The sequence below is a fragment of the Lepidochelys kempii genome, chromosome 2 (assembly GCF_965140265.1).
Source record: "Lepidochelys kempii isolate rLepKem1 chromosome 2, rLepKem1.hap2, whole genome shotgun sequence".
In the NCBI taxonomy this organism is placed as follows: Eukaryota; Metazoa; Chordata; order Testudines; family Cheloniidae; genus Lepidochelys; species Lepidochelys kempii.
In genome coordinates, this window is record NC_133257.1 from 131503286 (window position 1) to 131522415 (window position 19130).

Here is a 19130-nt window from a genome sequence, read left to right on the forward strand (position 1 = left end):
TGGTGGTGCATTGTCTCCTGTTATTCCCTTAAAATTGCTTGTTTGGGGAAAAACATGAAGTTATGGAAATGACAAAGAACTGATACCTTTGAAGGGAGGGTCCCAAGAATGGACCAAAAGTCATAATGCCCTCTCTCAGCAAGGATTGGACTATGCAATTGGCATGAGAACCCTGTGATCTCTGATTCAATCAGAAAATCATCAGGGAGGTCTTAGGGAAGATACAAGCCTAAGTTTCACCTGCAAAAGACCAGGTCATTGCAGAAGTGGACTTCTCTCAAGGTCACCACAATGACTAGAAAACCTATACCTCTGCTTTTCCGCCCAAGGAAAGCAGAGACAAAGACATTGCAGACCAGTCAGTTGACCAGAAGGTGATGCCCATTAAGATGATGGTACCTGAGCCAGAGACATCACCTGATTCCCCGAATTACAGTTCCTGATTGACTATGAGGCCCCACAGAACAAGCAAGCTGAAAAGCAGATCTTTTTTAAAATTATTTTTCTTTAGCAAATGTCTTCCTTTTTGTTCCTTTAATGGGACATCTGATTACCCGCAGGGATGCCTGCCAGGAAAGACTTGTCCTAGCCTTTTCAGGTGTAGATGTGTGTGTGTGGGGGGGGAGGGGGGGCAGGAATAGCACATGTGTGTAAGCCCATAATATAAGTTACCACTCAGATTCAAAGTATACCTTCCCACAGATTTTTAAAGGTTTACCTGGGGTATTTAATATAACACATTGTCTCCACAAGGGAAAATATAAACTTCTAAGTAAATGACATAGAGATAGAAAGACTAAGTAAGACATTCAGTCAGTGATGTTAAGTTAACTTTGTTATTTGGTTACTATTGTGCTCACCCAAGGATGTGATCAAATGTTGTCCTCAGATTGTCCTCTTTTTTGTTGTTAAGTTCTTGATTTGACTAACTTGATTTAGACTGTAATTTCAATTTAATTTTCACATTGTGTAGTTGTGACGTTGCATCCTATAAGGCTTTATGGAAATATGTTTATGAATGTACATATGACATAACTGCAATATGTTTTAGGATACATATGCCATGTAACATATCTCTGTAAAGGTTATGATTTACTGAATCTATTCATTTTATGTGTATGCATGTATCCTTTTAGTATTCAAAGTTATGAATATTGGCTGTGTACTAGTTTGATTTGAAGTAGCCTTAGAAAGGTATTTGGGCAGCTTCTTTAGAAAGGAACTTGCAAGTTAAGTGGCCAGTCAAGAAACACTTAACGGACAATGGCTCTTGGAAGGCTCCAATCTGCATAAAAAGTATACTTGAGGATGTTCAAGGTCGCATGTGAACCATGGCTGCTACCTGTAAGTTCTGAGTCATGCATGGACATGTGACTTGCCTATGTGACTCCAAAACTCCATCTTGTAGGTGGAATTCTACATAGGGGGAGGGAGGAGTGTCCACCCACAATAAAAAGTCTATTTAAACCGCTGGGAGACCCCTCCATTTTGTCTTCAGCTGGCTCAAGAGATAGCCTTTCCACCCCCAAAGGATACCTGAAAGAAACAAAGCACAGTTACCACAGGGGGTGTGAATGACTGCTGAACCCAGACTAGAAGGAGACTAGGCTGTAAAAGGAAGCTTACTGGAACACCTCTGAGGGTGAGGTTTTATCTGTATTCAGTTTTTTTACTGTATTAGGCATAGACTTGCGAGTTCTATTTTATTTTGCTTGGTAATTCACTTTGTTCTGTCTGTCATCACTTTGGAACCACTTAAATCCTACTTTTTGTATTTAATAAAATCACTTTTTACTTATTAATTAACCCAGAGTATGTATTAATACCTGGGGGCGCGGGGGGGCAAACAGCTGTGCATATCTCTTTATCAGTGTTATAGAGGGCGAACAATTTATGAGTTTATCCTGTATAAGCTTTATACAGGGTAAAACGGATGTATTTGGGGTTTGGACCCCATCGGGAGTTGGACATCTGAGTGTTAGAGACAGGAACACTTCTTAAGCCGCTTTCAGTTAAGCCTGCGGGTGTTAGGGAACGTGGTTCAGACCCTGGGTCTGGGTTTGCAGCTGGCTAGCATGTCTGGCGCAAACCATGCAGGGCACTGAAGTCCTAAGCTGCCAGGGAAAACAGACTTAGAAGTAGTCTCAGCACATCAATTGGCAGTTCCCAAGGGGTTTTCTGTGATCCAACCCATCACAGTAGTATTTTAGGGAAGTAAGGGAATTAGTTAACCTTAGTTATTTAGACTCTCAAATAAAAGTTATAAAATCACACATAATTTGTGTTCTCTGATCAAATGGTGAGTAGGTAAAGACAACCTATATTACAGGGATTTTAAATAACTATTTTGACTCAAGTCCTGAAAAACACTATTAATTATTATTATTAATTATTACTATTATAAAGCACTAGATAAGACCTAAGTATTATTACTAAATGTAATGAAAAGGCTCCCATTTACTTCAATAGGCACTGAATCAGGCACTTTCTGTGCAAGAAATCAAGGTTCTAATTAATTTGTTGCACTTTGAGTATAGTAGAAGATCTATGATCATATTAATTGAGTAAATTGTAGCCTATTCGAATGAAGGGACCTTCATCTCTACTTATTTTACCTGAATTTCCCCTCCCTAATGCTGCATCTTTTAAAAATCTCCTTTTACATTTTGGAGAAAATTAAACCTATTTTGACCCTTAAAATATTATGAAATGCTTCACATATAAGACTACCCATGTGTATTTTTCTCTATATATATTTTCAAATAAATAAAAGTATATTCTAAAACTTCTTACACCACTTTAGGGACAGAACAGCACACAGTACAGTACTGTGTTAAACATAAACTACTAAAAAAATAAAGGGAACGTTTTAAAAAAAGATTTGACAAGATAAGGAAACTGATTTTCTGCTTGTTTCATTTAAATTAATATTGTTAAAAGCAGGATTTTTTCTTCAGCATTGTAAAGTTTCAATGCTGTATTAATTCAGTTGTAAACTTTTGAAAGAACAATCATGTTTTATTCAAAGTTATGAACATTGCAGAGTTATGAACAACCTCCATTCGTAACTCTGAGGTTCTACTGTATAAAGCTAGTTATGTACGGTCAACTTGTAGAACTCTGCCAGCAGATGTTGTGAAGGCTAAAACTATAACTGGATTAAAAAAAGAATTAGGTAAGTTCATGAAGGATATGTCCTCAATGGCTGTTAGTCAACATGGTCAAGAATGCTATGCCATGCTGTGTGTGTTCCTTAGCCTCTGTCTGCCAGAATCTGGGACTGAATGGTAGGGGATGATCACTTGATGATTGCCCTGTTCTATTCATTCCTTTAGAAACATATGGCATTGACCACCATCCTGGGCTAGATGGACCTTTGGTCTGACCCAGTACACTCATTCTTATGTTCTTATGTACATTAGTAATAAAATACTTTGCTGCTATAAAGCCTACTATAACATATACATACTTTATGAGTTTATACTAGTTTAATTTGCAATTTTAAGTTGTTATAAAGCATCACGTAAAGCACTGCGCAGTTTAACAAATAGAGGCATATTTTAAATGGAACCATAATCTAAATTCTATGGGAAAGTTTATTTAGCAAGTCTGAGATGTTTGCAAAAAAAGTCTTCACAATACTATTCAAACTAAAAACAAGCTGCTTCTAACTTTTACCTGTTTGTTTTGTATTATATTAATATATTTCAAACTAAACATATAATAAGACAGGAGATGCTCATCTAAAGTATCTAGGTACCCTATTATAATTTCAATCCAAATCAATCACAAGAACTGAAACATTTCTCCCCTCCATCCCACCAAAACACAATATACAAGGTGGGGTACAGAACATCCCAAACTAAGTTCCTGCAGGGACACCAAGTCCCATGGAATGCCCAAAATACATCGCAGTCCTTTCCTAATGTCCATTTGGTTTGTAGCATGCCTAGAAGGTCAAAACATTTGTGTTACTTCAGACTAAGAGGGGCAGCAAATTCCTGGAGAGCACCCTGCCAGCAGCTCCCTCACCTATAAAGCAAAGGGGGCTACAGCTTCAGCACTTCTATTGATTGTACCTGAGACCGGAAGCAGGTCCCAGGCCATTTTGAAACAAATTTTCAAAAGAGCTCAGAGCCATATTTTCACATGCTCAGCCTGACAGCTGTGGCAAATTCCTGCAGTATCCTTTAGGAGACCTTATTGAATTAAGTGTAAGTAAGTTTGGAGTCCATTGTATTAAATGACTGGTTTATGTGTTATCATGGGCCAGGATTGTATGTAACATCTCTCTAGGACAGAGGTAGGATGTAAGCCCTGGGAAGTGTTATGAATTTCAAAGGCCTTTACCAAACAATGTGTCAGACAAGTATGGAGTTTTGGAATGAACCATGTGAAGTGATTTGCCTGAGGACTCTCTAGGGGGAGGCAAATGGAAACTCCCATCTCTGGTTGTACAAAACCCCATACTTTAGAAAGTGGCATCACCCTTTATGGCAGTACTGCAAAATTGATATGAAATCATTCAACATAAAATCGGGGAGGAGTACACAGAATCCTGTTCAATTGGGAGGGAACATCTGGCACTAGATGAAGCTTAACATGAAGTGGCTTTAATCGAGAGGATGGAAGAAAAGCAAGAAAGGAGAAAGCAGCATGCTGTAATCTTGGACTCCAATTCAGACAACACAGGGACCTGTGAAACTTGTCACAATCTGGTTTGCTCTCAAATTGGGCTTGTCAGCTATAAGCCGATTCATCAGGCACCTGACTGGACCTGAGTAGATGGTTGCCTATATAACTCAATACATAGACTGCTTGAGATCAAAATTAGTCTGAACAAATTTTAAAGAGACTTAGGGCTTTAGCTAACTGGGGACAGTCAGGAAAGGTAAGGTGAATCAACTGACATGTGAAATCAATGCAAATAATCCTTCCTGGAGGAAATTTAAATTACAACAAACTAAGGGCTAGTCTACACTGAAACTTGCTACCCTCATGGGAGTGTTTTTTCACACCCCTGAGTGAGAAAGTTGCAGCACTGTAAAGTGCCAGTGTAGACAAGCCCAAGACTATATTACTCCTGAAAGAAAGCATCCACATTTGGGACTAATGTGCTTTAACTTCTGTGTATTGACTTCACACCTATAGTTGATTCTCTTTAAAGTTTCCCGAGTCTCACAATGTAGGTATTGTCATGCTCACAACTGGAGTGCCAATCTCAGGGCAGAATGTCAAAACAAGATTGATACCCCAAACTGGTGTTATAGTCTATAATTAGATTTCACCAAGCCAATATCAACTGTTCACTTCTGGATTACTGTACTAGTTGTACACTGTGTCACAAACAGTCCCCCTTAGGCTTTCCAGTGCATCTTGCCACCCAGACAAGCAGGACTAAGTGATGAAAAGTTTTTAAAACCAAGAATCACCACACATTAGGACACTCCCCACCCCAAAGGGCCAGTTACTTACCCCACATCAATGGATCCTCTTGATTACACCAAAGACAGCGCTGTAGCCAATCTCTCTAGTAAACTAAATAAAGATTTATTAGCTAAGAAAAACAAGAGTTATTGAGATGTTAAAGCAGATAAAATGCATTACAGGTGAGTCTAAATTTGTAATCCAAATGATATCAGAGATGTAGTATCTGCTAGTTTTTCATAAGTCTCTCATGGTTACCCAAAATGACTTGGGGACCTCTGTCCAATCGCTTAGGATTTCCCCTATCAGAATCCCTCAGTACAGAGATACAGGATAATTCCCTTAAGCCAGTATTAATAGGTCCTGCTCACAGAAGACAAGCTGATAGGTGTCTGAACCCACATGGGTCCTTTCTTTGATGGCAAAAAAGCAATGCAGACAGTCTGTGAATTCCAATTGTTCCTTAATGGACCTTGCTTTGAAGTTAACAACCTCCTTCATTTACATACACAAGGCTTCCTTGAGGAGCAACAGCAAAGAGCAATCTTTCATTAATCTTCATGACATTTTACACATCAAACATTTTAACAATAATACACACTTTAATCTAGGGTTATTTAATTATAGGATACTCATAACATATATGTAATATAATAGCCAACAACAGATTACAGATAAGTGTAGACAATAACATTAGCATTTCAGTAGGTTTCATGTATTTAGAGTAAATGTAATTACTGGGACATACGCCATATAAATGTAATGCGATAACATCCTGCTTTGTTCTGCTGTAGCAAGTGAATTGGCTTGAATGCATTATGACCTTTTAGCATTGCTTTGATACACTCACACAAGTGAATTGCCCTATTGTCTAGCCTGAGCTGGAAATCTGTTAGCCAGCATCACAGGTATGACGTAATATTATGAATGAAATTTGGTTTTATTTATTAAAGGCATGAAATTGTAACATACCAACAATGTAATTCACAAACCTGATGGACACTTTTTTTTTTTTTTTTAGTTTGCTATAATACTAATTCGGTCATTCACGTGGAGAAAGAAGAATCTAACATTTCTAGCTATGTGATTAAGCTTTCTCTGAGATATTTTCAGTCTAAGCGCTTTTCTATTTATGCTGCTTAAAGGAATTTGTGATTCCCCTTCAGTCAGCTTCTTCAGCACACACTATGGGACTCTCTTAGTCTTTTTGGTTTGGGGCTGCAGTTAGTTACAATACTAAGTGGGACCTTGTTCAGTGGGTCTTCTCTCTCCGTGTAATGTGAGTCAGATCTGAACATGAGTTAGCAAAAAATAAGTTTCTACTTTAATCTTTTTACTAATCCAGGACCAAGTCAACTCTGGGAGAGGTTGCTAGGTGTTTTCCTACATAATTTTTAAAGTACAATTTGCACAATGCAACCTATGGTACTTACATGGCCCCCAAAACCATAGTATATAAGCAGCAACCAAACATTAATGTATATCTCCTTAGAACACCCTAAAGCTATATAGCCAGTTTACAGATGGGAAACTTAGGTACAGAGACCAAGGGCTTGCCCAGGGTCACACAGGAAGTATGTGGCAGAGCAGGAATTTAATCTCATTTATTCCAAGTCTCAGACTAATACTTTAGCCCACCTTATATTTAGCTGTGTCCTTGTTACCTTTTCCAGACCTGAAGAAGAGCTCTGTGAAGCTCAAAACCCTGCCTCTTCCAACAACTGAAATTGGTCCAATAAAAGATATTCCCTCACCCACTTTGTCTTTCTTATATCCTGGGACCAACATGGCTACAACAATACTGAAACCAGTAGACCATCCTTCTAGCCACCCCCAAAAGTGAAAGTTTGAGCTAAAAATAGCATAGCTTGACTTGAACTTACTAGAGTGAAGTCTTGCTGGATATTAAAAGTACACAGTATTAACTTTCAAAATGAATAAATCTGATCTACAGTCATTGAGAGAAAATGAACATGGAAATTTAAGAAGCTATTTATAAAGACTCACTTTCAGTTTAAAAATATACTAAACAAGCAGGAGTTGCCTCCAAGCTTCATGAAAAACTCCAAGTCTGAAAGGATGTGACTGAAAACACACTCAATAATACCTCAGATAGAACCATTGCATCATCAGAACACTTGGCTGATAAGTGATCCTGAAGGCTCACCAGCTTCTGAACACTGATTAACAATTTCCTGGCTGTCTTATAGCCGTCTTCTCGGTCGAGCTGCCTGTGCTGCTGTGCTTGCTTTCCTTTGTGTAGTGCATGGAGGAACACAGTATTTATAAACTCCTGGATTATCCTAGAAACTGTGCAACTTGGTAGACATAGTAGGTATTCTCTCTTACAAAGACAGATACACACGCACACACACAGTTTAGCTGGGAATTCAGTTGTTCAGAACCCTTGACATTTTACATTTTCCAAGCTTCTTAATTTTCATTTATCTTTTTTTCTACTAGCCCTTTTTTTCTACTCCAGGCAACTCGGTTTTCTAAAGGTTGTGATTGAACACATGCCTAAAAGGAGTTTGGAACTCAAGGTTAATTGAATTTCTAAATAACAATGTTTAAATATATTCAAAGTACAAAATACTGCATCATTGAATGACCACAGATAGTATACAAAGCACCACTCTCTGCTGACAAAGCATTTAAAAAACTGTTACTTACATAAGTAAAAGGGAAAAATGAAATTTACAGTGAAAAATTTAAAAGATGAACAGTGAATGTACCTTCCTGTCAGTATGGAACCTTCCAAGAACATTCATATCTAGATGATAATGTTAACTTTAGTAATGAATAAACCTCACAATTCAGAGGTTTGGTTAAGCATCCAAATATCTGAATGCTACCTAAGCATTGCCTAAGCATAGCTATATCTGTTCTGAAAACAGGAGTGGAGTTGTAATATTTCAGGTACTTCCTGGTCACCCACTACAGTCTTTCCCCAACATTTGCTGAACTCTGAGAAGACTAAATTAAAATATCAAGGCCTTTACTGAGGTAAACTCTAATAGGCTCCCATTTTATCCAAAATGGATATCCCCAGTGAACCGGGGATTGGGGTGGAACTTATTTCTAGAATTAAATTAAAACATAACATTTGGGCATCATGGAATTAAATAGTTTAATAAAATCATATGGTCTCTGGAAGCTGCTTTTCCTTTTCAGATTATTATTTGTATTACCACTACACTTTAAATTTGGTTCTAGCACCTATTTCTAACACCTCTAATTGGACAATATTAGAACTAAATTTAAAAATCACGTTCTGTCTTACATTTCTAGCAAGTGGAGTCTACATGGACAAGCTCAGGTCCACACTGCTGAGTAAAGGTATGTTAGAACCCTGTTAGCATCCATCATATTTAAACCACCATATTTATGTGTCAGTTTAGTGCAAGGTTCAATACAGGGCGGATCCTCTTTGAAAACAAAGGGTTTGTCTCAAGTCCCTATGTAGGGAGTAGAGTTGTACTCACACTTCTAGTTCTAATAAATGGAAATCTAAATGGTCTGGTCACCTTTAATGGCAAATTCCTTCTCCTCTCATAAACACACAGGAGTCTTGGTACCTTGGAAACACAGACAATTTTATTTGGGCAGATAAAGAAGAAACCAATTGGCCACCCCATACCCAGAAATTCAACTCCCAGAGGAAGCCACACTTTGGTCACACAAGTCCAGTCCAATCCCATCTCTGTTAAGTAGTTGCAGGTGCTTCCCTCACCTGGTCCCTTCAGTGTGGAATTGCTCTCCCTTGCTGACTTTGGCTCTGTCCAGTCTGTCACTGCCAAAACAGGACTACTTTGGACCTGTTACCACTTCCTGTCTGGTTTGCTACCACCAGGCTGCCAGCTCCCTTCCAGACATCTGCAGTGGTCCAACCAGTTTGACTCAAGTCAAATAGTGCCAGCCCCTATCCAGTTCACTGATGGAATTTGAGGCACTTGATAAGAGCCTTTTTTGCAAGAGCAATGAGAAGACCACAGAAGATATTTCTACACATTTCTTCAGTATATCTTGAGCCTGGCTATCCATTCTAAGCCCCTTGTTATTTTCCTGTTAAATACTCTATTCTGTTCACACACTTGCACCCTTTCTTTTGCAAATGTACAGTTACAAAGTATATTTCACACAGTTTATGTGTGTGGGACATAGAAGAACTCTGGATGAGACAGGTTTGAGCACTTTATGGAATTTATCTGACATATGTGCAAATTATATCTCCCAGAAGGGAAGAAGCTCCTCAGTTTTCCTCCTTTTACCAATAGGTAGGGCTGCATACACAAATTAGTCTAGCAGCAGGTAGTAACACACCCTGCCCTCTCCCGTTTCACTTATAGAGGAAGCCAAAGAACTTCTGTTACACAATATTCCTCCTCTAGGGCTCAATCCTGCAAAGTGCTCAGTGCTTGGGTGAGCATTAAGTCATTAGGAGTTGATGTCATTCAGTTCTCACAGGAGTGATTAAGTGACCTTGGAGGACTGAGTGCTGAGTATGGATGTGGCCAGATTCGAAGTTTTGAGAATAGAAAGTATTTGTTGGAGGCTGTGTCTCTATAAGGAAAGATACTATGGATGGGCACCATTTTGCTCCTAATGAACTTAATGAGAGTTTTACCATACTTTAGTGAGAGCAGTACTGGGTCTGAAGCCTTCCTCACACATCAAGAAATTAATACTGCATTTAGCTTCAAGTCTGAAAGAAAAAAAAATAGAGAAAATATAACCATTGCTGTGCATGCTTCCTTATTTGCTGGTAGAAGCCTGTTTTTTTTTTTTTTTTTATAATCAGTTAATATTAATGTTTTACTAACACACCAGTTTCATTTTAAGTCCAACAAAATAGTCATATTAAATTCTAGGTACATTTTACATATAGTTTTGTTCCTAATTATCTTTTCTTTCACATTATTACTGGAAAGATATTACAGATTCCACTTTTATTTATATTTGAACGGATTTAAGTAAGTTTTTCTGAAATCAAGTTTTTGCATACATACTATTTGATTCCCCGCAATGTGTTATGTTAATAAAATCAATGGATGATTAATTAGGCAGCAACAAAAAGCACAATGAACATAATCACTGTTTTTAAAAAAGATGACAGACTTTCCTTATTAGATAAAAAAATAAAATCTGGCATCACAGTTATTCCATGTAGGCCTTAAATTGTAAAACACACACACACACACACCCTACAGAATGAAGAAGTTTCTAAATGAGATAAAGGAAAAATACATTACTGATAACAAACAAAACTTTTGTGAAAGATAGTTGAATAATTTTCCTTACAAGTGTAAATGCTACCAAACAGATGAATATCTGAATATTTGTACTAGTAAGTGTATAATTAAGGTTCTATAATTATTAAGTAAAACCTTACTAAAAGAGAGAAACAAACAAACAAAAAATCCCATGGCATTTAACAATGATAAATTAGATCAGTGGTTCTCAACCAGGGATCTGGGATACCTGTGGGGGCTACGAGCAAGTTTCAAGGGGGCCGTCAAGCATTAGACTTCCTGGGGCCCATGGGAAAGCCAAAACCCCACCATATGGAGCTAAAGTTCAGGGCCCTGAGCCCCGACACTGGGGCTGAAGCCAAAGCCTAAGCTTCATGTGGGCCCATGTGGCATGGGGCCCCAGGCAGTTGCCCTGCATGCTACCCCCAAACACTGGCTCTGGCTTTTTTATGCCGAAAACCAGTTGTTGTGGCACAGTGAACTGTGGAGTTTATATAGCATGTTGGGGTGGGAGGCCTCAGAAAGAAAAGGGCTGAGAACCCCTGAATTAGATAAAGAAACATAGTTGGCTAAAAAACAAACAAACAGATGATAGGATATTGAAGGGGTTCTGCATTGTACTGTTTTGTGTTTACTCTTTACTTTTTCTAAAAAGCTATGCATTCTCTATTTCACAATAGGTAACAATGAAACTGGAATCTCTTCTGCATTGTACGTATTACTTGTGATTGTAACACACAATCATAAAGAAAAAAGTATTATGTGGGCTGAAGGTAAATAAGCATGTCGGGACACATCTATCTTCAATCCATAGGCAGTATTCTATGTTTGCTTTGATTTCCGTTCTCTCGATGGTCAGTCCACTGGCAGAGGACTTGTTTCATGTGTTTATATCATCATACTGAGGGGAAGAGACTAGTATACAATAAGTACATGATTTTTGACATGTGTGTGTCTGTACAGTAAACATATACAATCATAGGAACTGGACCAGACTGTGCCAAGCTATGTGTGGGTGTACAAACAGCAGGAAAGGACACATTACTTTCCTCCCACCCTTTGTTCACAGACTCTTTTGGGGGCCTATTCACAGTGTTTATCTCAGGGAGCACTAGGACTACGGTACATTAGTGCCAATAGCAGTTCCCTACTCAAGTGGGGCACAAAGTGTGCTGGCTGCCCACCAGCTAGCAGACCTGGCTGTGTGTAGGGAGGATGCAAGCATTCTACCCTTTCAAAGAGCATTGCAGAAGCTGTGATGTACCTGTAGTCTAGGCTGGGAAGATAGATCAAAATGATAGCAATAATTGTTGTAAGCCTCCAGGGCGGTATGAAGAAGTAGATCAGAGATTTGGAATTGGCTAATAAAGAAAAAAGACAGAACATTCACTATGGTGGGTATCATTTACCATGACACTCAGGAGCAGAATAGGACATGTGGAAATGATCAGACATATTTATTCTCTATGATGCCTAGGAAAGTAAGCAGAATGAACAAAGAATTTTTATGTTCCCGATGATAAGAGTGAATGTTGTGCGTTGTGATGTAATATAGGGAGGCTTTTTTCCATCCTAAATGTAATCAGAGCTATACCAATCTGAACTTTTGGGTTTCAGAAATATGCCTGATGTGCAATAACATTTAGCCCTTCATAAAGAGATATATTAGTGATCTACACGCCCAACCATGAAATACTTACTTAGGAACACGTTCCATTTTTTATTTTTGAGACAGGAGATGAGGCTCTCCATCTGTAATGAAATGCCTGTATTTCCAACTCAGGAAAAAACATGCAAATACTGTAAAACATGCTAAAATAAAAGGGCATGTTACTAACCAGGTAACATGACAATGATAACAAAAACATGTTTCAGTGGCTGAAAAGTTTGTTTAGACTGAATTACTACTGAATCATATAATAAATTGTTGTTAATACACTATATGTTGTGTTTTGAAAATGTAGCCCAGTACCCATGTAGAAGAGAGAACTTTGCTGACAAAACACAAAACCCACTAGTCAGGCTCAATGGTGGACCCAACTGTGGGGCTCATTGGAACTGGAAAAAAATGACTTTAAATACAAAATACACACAAACAATTTTCTGACATTTGATCAAGTGTCTTATTTCAAGATTCAAAGACAAAAGGAGTTTTATTTTTTCATGCAAGAAATGCTGACTCAAAAATGAGGAATCAATGTATTCTGCTGTGACATGAACTGATAAATTCATTTTGTGAAACAAATCAAATATGTATTTTACTGACATGATTATTTTTTTTCCTGTTTGCACAGAAGATAAAGTATATGTTTTTGGGGGGCGGAGGGGAGTTACAGTTAATTGGGTATCTGCAAAAGGTTGTATTCAATTAAGCATTTTACTTCCATTGACTAACCATTTTTACAAGAAAGTAATTTCTTATTTATTTATTGCATTGCACAGTATGTGGAGGTAGATAATAAGAATTAATAGCAAATTAACAAGCTCTCCTTCCTGGGGAAGAAATATGGATCATGTTTGTTACAAAATACAAGGAATTAGCAATTCTAGAATTTTTACTTACTAAATACATTAAGGTTCCAGCATTGTAACATTAACTGATGATTCAGTGCAATGAAAGCCTAAATGCTAGATGTATGAAACTGCATTACAAAACTCATTACTCTGGTGTCGTTTTGCAATTCAAAACTTCTGGTTTTCGGGTGTCATTTAAAAAATCAAGTCAACCCAGGTTTTCTTGAAAGGTCCGCTAAGATTTGTAAGTGGCACAGATTCAAGAGAACCTGTGCTGATTTATACACATAGAAACTACCCGTTTTGTCTGGTTTTGAATCCAACTAAAATTCCATTAAAATGGCTTGGTTAATATGAAATCTGCAGTTTTAAAAAGTGTAGTTGTTTCTTTTCAATACTGTTCCCAGCGTAGGTTCCCCAAGAAAACGACAAAATTAACGAACAAATTCCAAATATCTATAGCTTTTGCTTTATAAAAGCAAAACAGAAAAATCAGCATCTCTTCCTTGCTTGCAGTATTTCTTGTTCTTCTTTTGGGGAAAGAACTTGACCTTGCTGGCCATCTACAAACATGGTTGACATCATCCCTTCCCTTAGAGCTTCCAATCTAAATAAAGCCAACTCAGAACAAGTGATTTTAGTTAATTCTAAGGGCTAGACAATATCCTGAGTATAAGCAGTAACTGTGACTCATGGTCATAATTTTTCCCCAACCTCCTCTTTACTCATAGGGCAAGTAATTTGGGCAGCACTTTACTAAATGGTGCATACTTGTTTCCCTGCTTGCACTGCTCAGCTCCACTGTACAGAATGTTGGAGGGGGGCAGAGTCAAGGCTCCAACTGCAGCTCCTTATCCACATGAGACGTCTCCTCATGTCCAAAACCACTGTCTGAGGAGGAATCCTAACACAGCCACACATAGGAACTGAAGGTCTTCCTCCTCTGCTTAGTCACATTAGAGCTAGCCACAGCCTGGCCATAGAAAGGGCATGGTAGCAAGGAGGAGGAGAAGAGCAATAATATCATTCATTTACATGGACAGGCCATAACCCCAGCTGCCCAAATATTTCCCATTCTTGAAAAAAGTGAACCTGTCGATTATTGTATATGGCACATTTGGTCCCCTTAATTATTATTTTTGTTCATTTTGTTCTAAAGTAGATTCTGTCAAGGTATGTTTGGTCATATTGTTTCTTTCCATAAATTCATATGGATATTTTGAAATATCATCTGTAGTTTGTTCAAATAAACTTTTACATCCATTGAGTAACAATGTGCAGTTTCCTTTTATTACTCTACAATTGTAGGAGATTTTGAATTTCTCCAAGGTCTGGGGGTAGATATACTAGAGTAATGACTTGCATCGAATCCAGGTGTCTAAATGGTTCATTGCCTTATACTTTCCACCCCAGAAAATCATGAAAGAGTCTGTTTTTTAAAATCTAATTGAGCAGTTTCCTTTATATTATAGCTTTTTGTCAAGAATATTGCATTTTAGGACATTTTTAAAGTCTATGTAATGTACTATCTTGAGGCACAAATTTTCCAACATTTGCCTAACATTCTTTTGGTTTAATTTGTGTATTTCGGTTGGTGGGGCTGGTGAAGTGTAATGGTCCTTTCCATTGGAGTCAATTGCGCTTGGGCCATTGGCTTCCAATGGAGCAGGATCAGACCCTTAATTTTAGATAATACCACACAATTTGCATTACTGCAAGTTCCTTAGGTAGACTCCTGCTCTTCCTTTCCATCCGCTTTGAACTGCAATTGCACCTAAGTGTTCTGGAGAGGAGGACAGTAAGCACTAAAAACCTTCAGGAACCTGAAAATGTGCTCCTGGTTCAAAAAGACAGGCAGGCCCCCACATTTTACATAAACAGGCTGTGAAACACTATCACACCTGGTATGGAGGTAAACCTTGCACATGTGGGAGTGAGCTCTGTCCCACTAGACATTCCTAGCTCAGACAATACACAAAAATTCTAAGTGCAAATGTAAAAGGATAGCCGGTTATGTTTACTGTTGTTTCCTCTGCAGACTCATAAGGTTCTTCAGCAATTTCCACCATCATGGCCACTAACCAGCAGTAGAAGTAGAATTGCACACAATCTGTAACAGACTCTGCATATCCACTTCCTCTTTGCCTGGGATTCAGCTGTGCCACCCCGAACCATCCAGAATACCAGCTTCCCCCAGTGCGTAATTTCCTATGTGCATTGTGTTTCTGACTTGGGGAGTGAGGGGTATAGACTAACAATTTCAAGTGGCCATATACAGAATTATGATAGCCACTTTTCTAAATCTATAAAATAGAAATCTAGGATTAACCTTATGAGACCAGACCGTTGGTTCACACTCTGGTAATCAGCGCCAAGAAGTGTCCAATTCTCAAAGCTCAGAAAGAAGCAGACAAAGAACATAATACATTTAATTACTGCTGTTGTGCAATGCAATTTGTAAAGAGAGAAATGATATTTTCTACCACAGGAATAAACTTGGTGTTGCCTCAGAACTGATTATGTTGTCGACTTCACTGAGAGTCAGCCCAAAGTCACTGAAGGTGTATCTCATACGCTTCTAGTCCAAAAAGTTACTAAAACTGGATCTGAAGGAAAGAAATCCTAATATGTCCATAGACATACCTTGTCCTTGTTAAAGAGTGCTCTATGTACATATAAATAGTTAATAGATAAGGGAGATGACACTCAAGAATATGTAGCATAGTTCCTGTGTTTTGTAAGAATAATAAAACATGTTGTATACTGCAAATGGCTTCCTCTACAAGCTCTTTTACATTAGCTCTCAATAGCACCTACTTCTTGGGTGCCCCACATATGTAGACAAAGTGTGTTCAAGTGTTAGGAAAACAACGATCCCACTTCTTTTTAAAGAGGTGCTTCCTTTCAATTTAGTTACCACTGATTTAGAAAATGGACAACATATTTCAGTTAATGATTTGCTTGTTATACCAGCTAATTTTTCAGCCATATCCGAGCTTTGGCCCTATTTTAGTGGCTTTCTTTCCAAATCAGCAGGTAATTATGGACCAAGATTTTCAGGAGTGTCTAGTAATTTGGGATGCCCAACATGAGATACCATAGAGAAGGCTGATTTTCAAAAATAACCAAGTACCTACCCTTTCAAAAGTAGTCCATAAGAATGGCCATATTTGATTAGACCAATGGTCCACCTAGTCCAGTATCCTGCCTTTTGACAGTGGCCAATGTCAGATGCTTGAGAGGGAATGAATAGAACAATGCAATTATCATGTGATCCATTTCCTGTCCTCCAGTCCCAGCGTCTAGTAGTCAGATGTTTAGGGACATTCAGAGCATGGGGTTGCATTCCTGACCATATTGACTGATAGCCATTGATTGATCTAACTGTAATGGTACCCCTGGGGCACAACCCAGAACTGGGGTACAGCTGTGCCCCCTTAACTCTCCAGGTTGGGCTGTCTCTCACAATTCTTTGTTAATGACAAGTAGCAAACCCCTCAGGGAGCTGTGATCACTCAGCTCAACAGCAGGTGGATCCCCACACCCAGCCAGATTGCATGAAGGCACACAAAGCCTCTCATGAATCACAAGGAGAAAGGCACCAACTAGTTCCCCCCAGCTCTGCAACCTACAACTCATCTATCCAGTTTTGTCAGGCTACATGTAATTTGGAAATTGTGTTAAGATTCTTTGTTGAGTGGAGTTCTGTAATTCTCATAAAGATGTTACAAAATGTGTACACCATGAGAAGACAAGTACCTCTATCAACTGTGTAGGCCCATAGCAGTACCACCTGACTTGTCAAGCTTCAGGCTAGTAGCTGCCTCAACTTCCCCTTCCTCAAATTGGATCTTCCAGGAAGGACTCACGACCATGCCCGCATATCTTTCCAGGCACATTTTTTTTCTTCAAACACAAAACTGAAACTAAACATCAGAAACAAAAGCAATTTCTCTGCCCACCCTGGGGTACAGCTAGAGATTGTTTTTGGTTTTTTTTTCCTTCCACTTGCCTCGCTCAGCACTAAAAAGAAGACATTCTCTTCACTTCAATCCAGACATTTACAAGGGTTACTTGGCCCCTTCCCAGGCCACATATTATAAGACTATTGTTCCCCTGTTTATATATTTTGCAGGGCTTACCTTTCATTTCATTATTTGGTCTTCCTTAGGCAAAATTTGGACCCCTAATACTGCGTAAAGGATTCCAGTTTGTAAGTTTTACTAGTAAGCAATGTTTTTACTTAATAGTCTTGAACACTGTACATTTTCAGTAAAATATCATTATTCATGCAGGAGTATCCCCACTCAAGTAAATAAAAATAAAATTTACCAGTATTTCTTGGCAAATCTATCCATTACACTAGCTGATAAAGTACACTGGTTAACATTTTAAAATGTCAAGCAGATTTGTTTAACTGTACTGCTATCTTCGATGATGAGAATATATAATATCAATAAAATAAAATATACAATTTCGACCTTCCAAATGGTCAAATTAACATTTGAAACAAATCTACATATATCTAGCCCCGAAGAATATTTGTGATAAAAAGTTCAAAATATTTTGTATCAATTTATGCAAGATTAGATAGTGTGGAAAGTGCGGGAAAAAAGACATAAAACTGCAGATTCAGCAAACAACACAGGATTATTAGAAGTAGGCAGTTTCATATTTTTATCTGAGTATTTGATTAAACCTCCCCCCACTCCGGAAGCAGAGCAAAGCAATGAGATATTACAATCCTCTGTGTGATTTATTCAGAAAGTACACTTTTTGCTTTAAGTTATATAATCCTAGACGTGGAAAATGCATGTTTTGTGAAACCATGATCTGACTTCAAGACACTTGGAGAACCTCAATGACTCTTTAATCATTGCAGTCCACTTGCAGCACAGTTGACAGAGTTCTGAATACACTCACTGCGGATCCTCCCATTCCAAGTGTTCAAGCATTATAACCAACAGAATTTATGATACTCGTCCTCAGAGAGAGCAGGAAAAAAAAATCTTCTATAATGCTGCAACACAGGTTTGAGCTAAGAAGAGTATGATGAGATATAAACAGGATAGGAGTGAAGCTCACAGAAAAGTCCAAATAAACACCAAATAAAGGTATCTTCATTGCTTCCTTTCTTATGAATGGTTTCAGAGTAACAGCCATGTTAGTCTGTATTCGCAAAAAGAAAAGGAGTACTTGTGGCACCTTAGAGACTAACCAATTTATTTGAGCATAAGCTTTCGTGAGCTACAGCTCTGTAGCTCACGAAAGCTTATGCTCAAATAAATTGGTTAGTCTCTAAGGTGCCACAAGTACTCCTTTTCTTTTTTCTTATGAATGTTATTTTTCTGACTTTTTTTATTCATTCGGTTTTCTCATTTAAAAATATACAGGAACATACATAACATTTTTCAGAGGTATTATAAATGCCAGTCACACTGAACAGAACTCACCTCGATGCACATAAGATGGTACGCACCACTAAAGTTTAATTATTATTTATTTGTGTAATGGTAGGACCTAAATGCCTTTACCAAGATCAGTACTAGGTACTGTATAGACAATGAGAAACAGTCCTCACCAAGAAGAACTTACAATCTAAATAGACAAAACACATACAGTGTGGCAGGGGAAATTGAGAGGTGAACTGATTTGCCCAAGGCAGATAAGAGGTTAAGCTGGGAATTCAACCTATGCCTTCTGAGTTCTGGCTAAATCTCTGGACCACATTGGCTCATGCTAAGAGTTATGTGATGATTTGCACTTGGGTGAAATTCACCCACTATTCAGCAGCCCATGTTAACGTGTTCATCTCTATGTCCCCTTTTCATATGTCAGTTTTGGATTGCATGGCGTTAAAAAAAAAGTTTTCACTATATCCTGTAGACCTGTTTAATCTACTTTTAATTTCTTTTCTTCCCCTCCCTCCTCCAATCT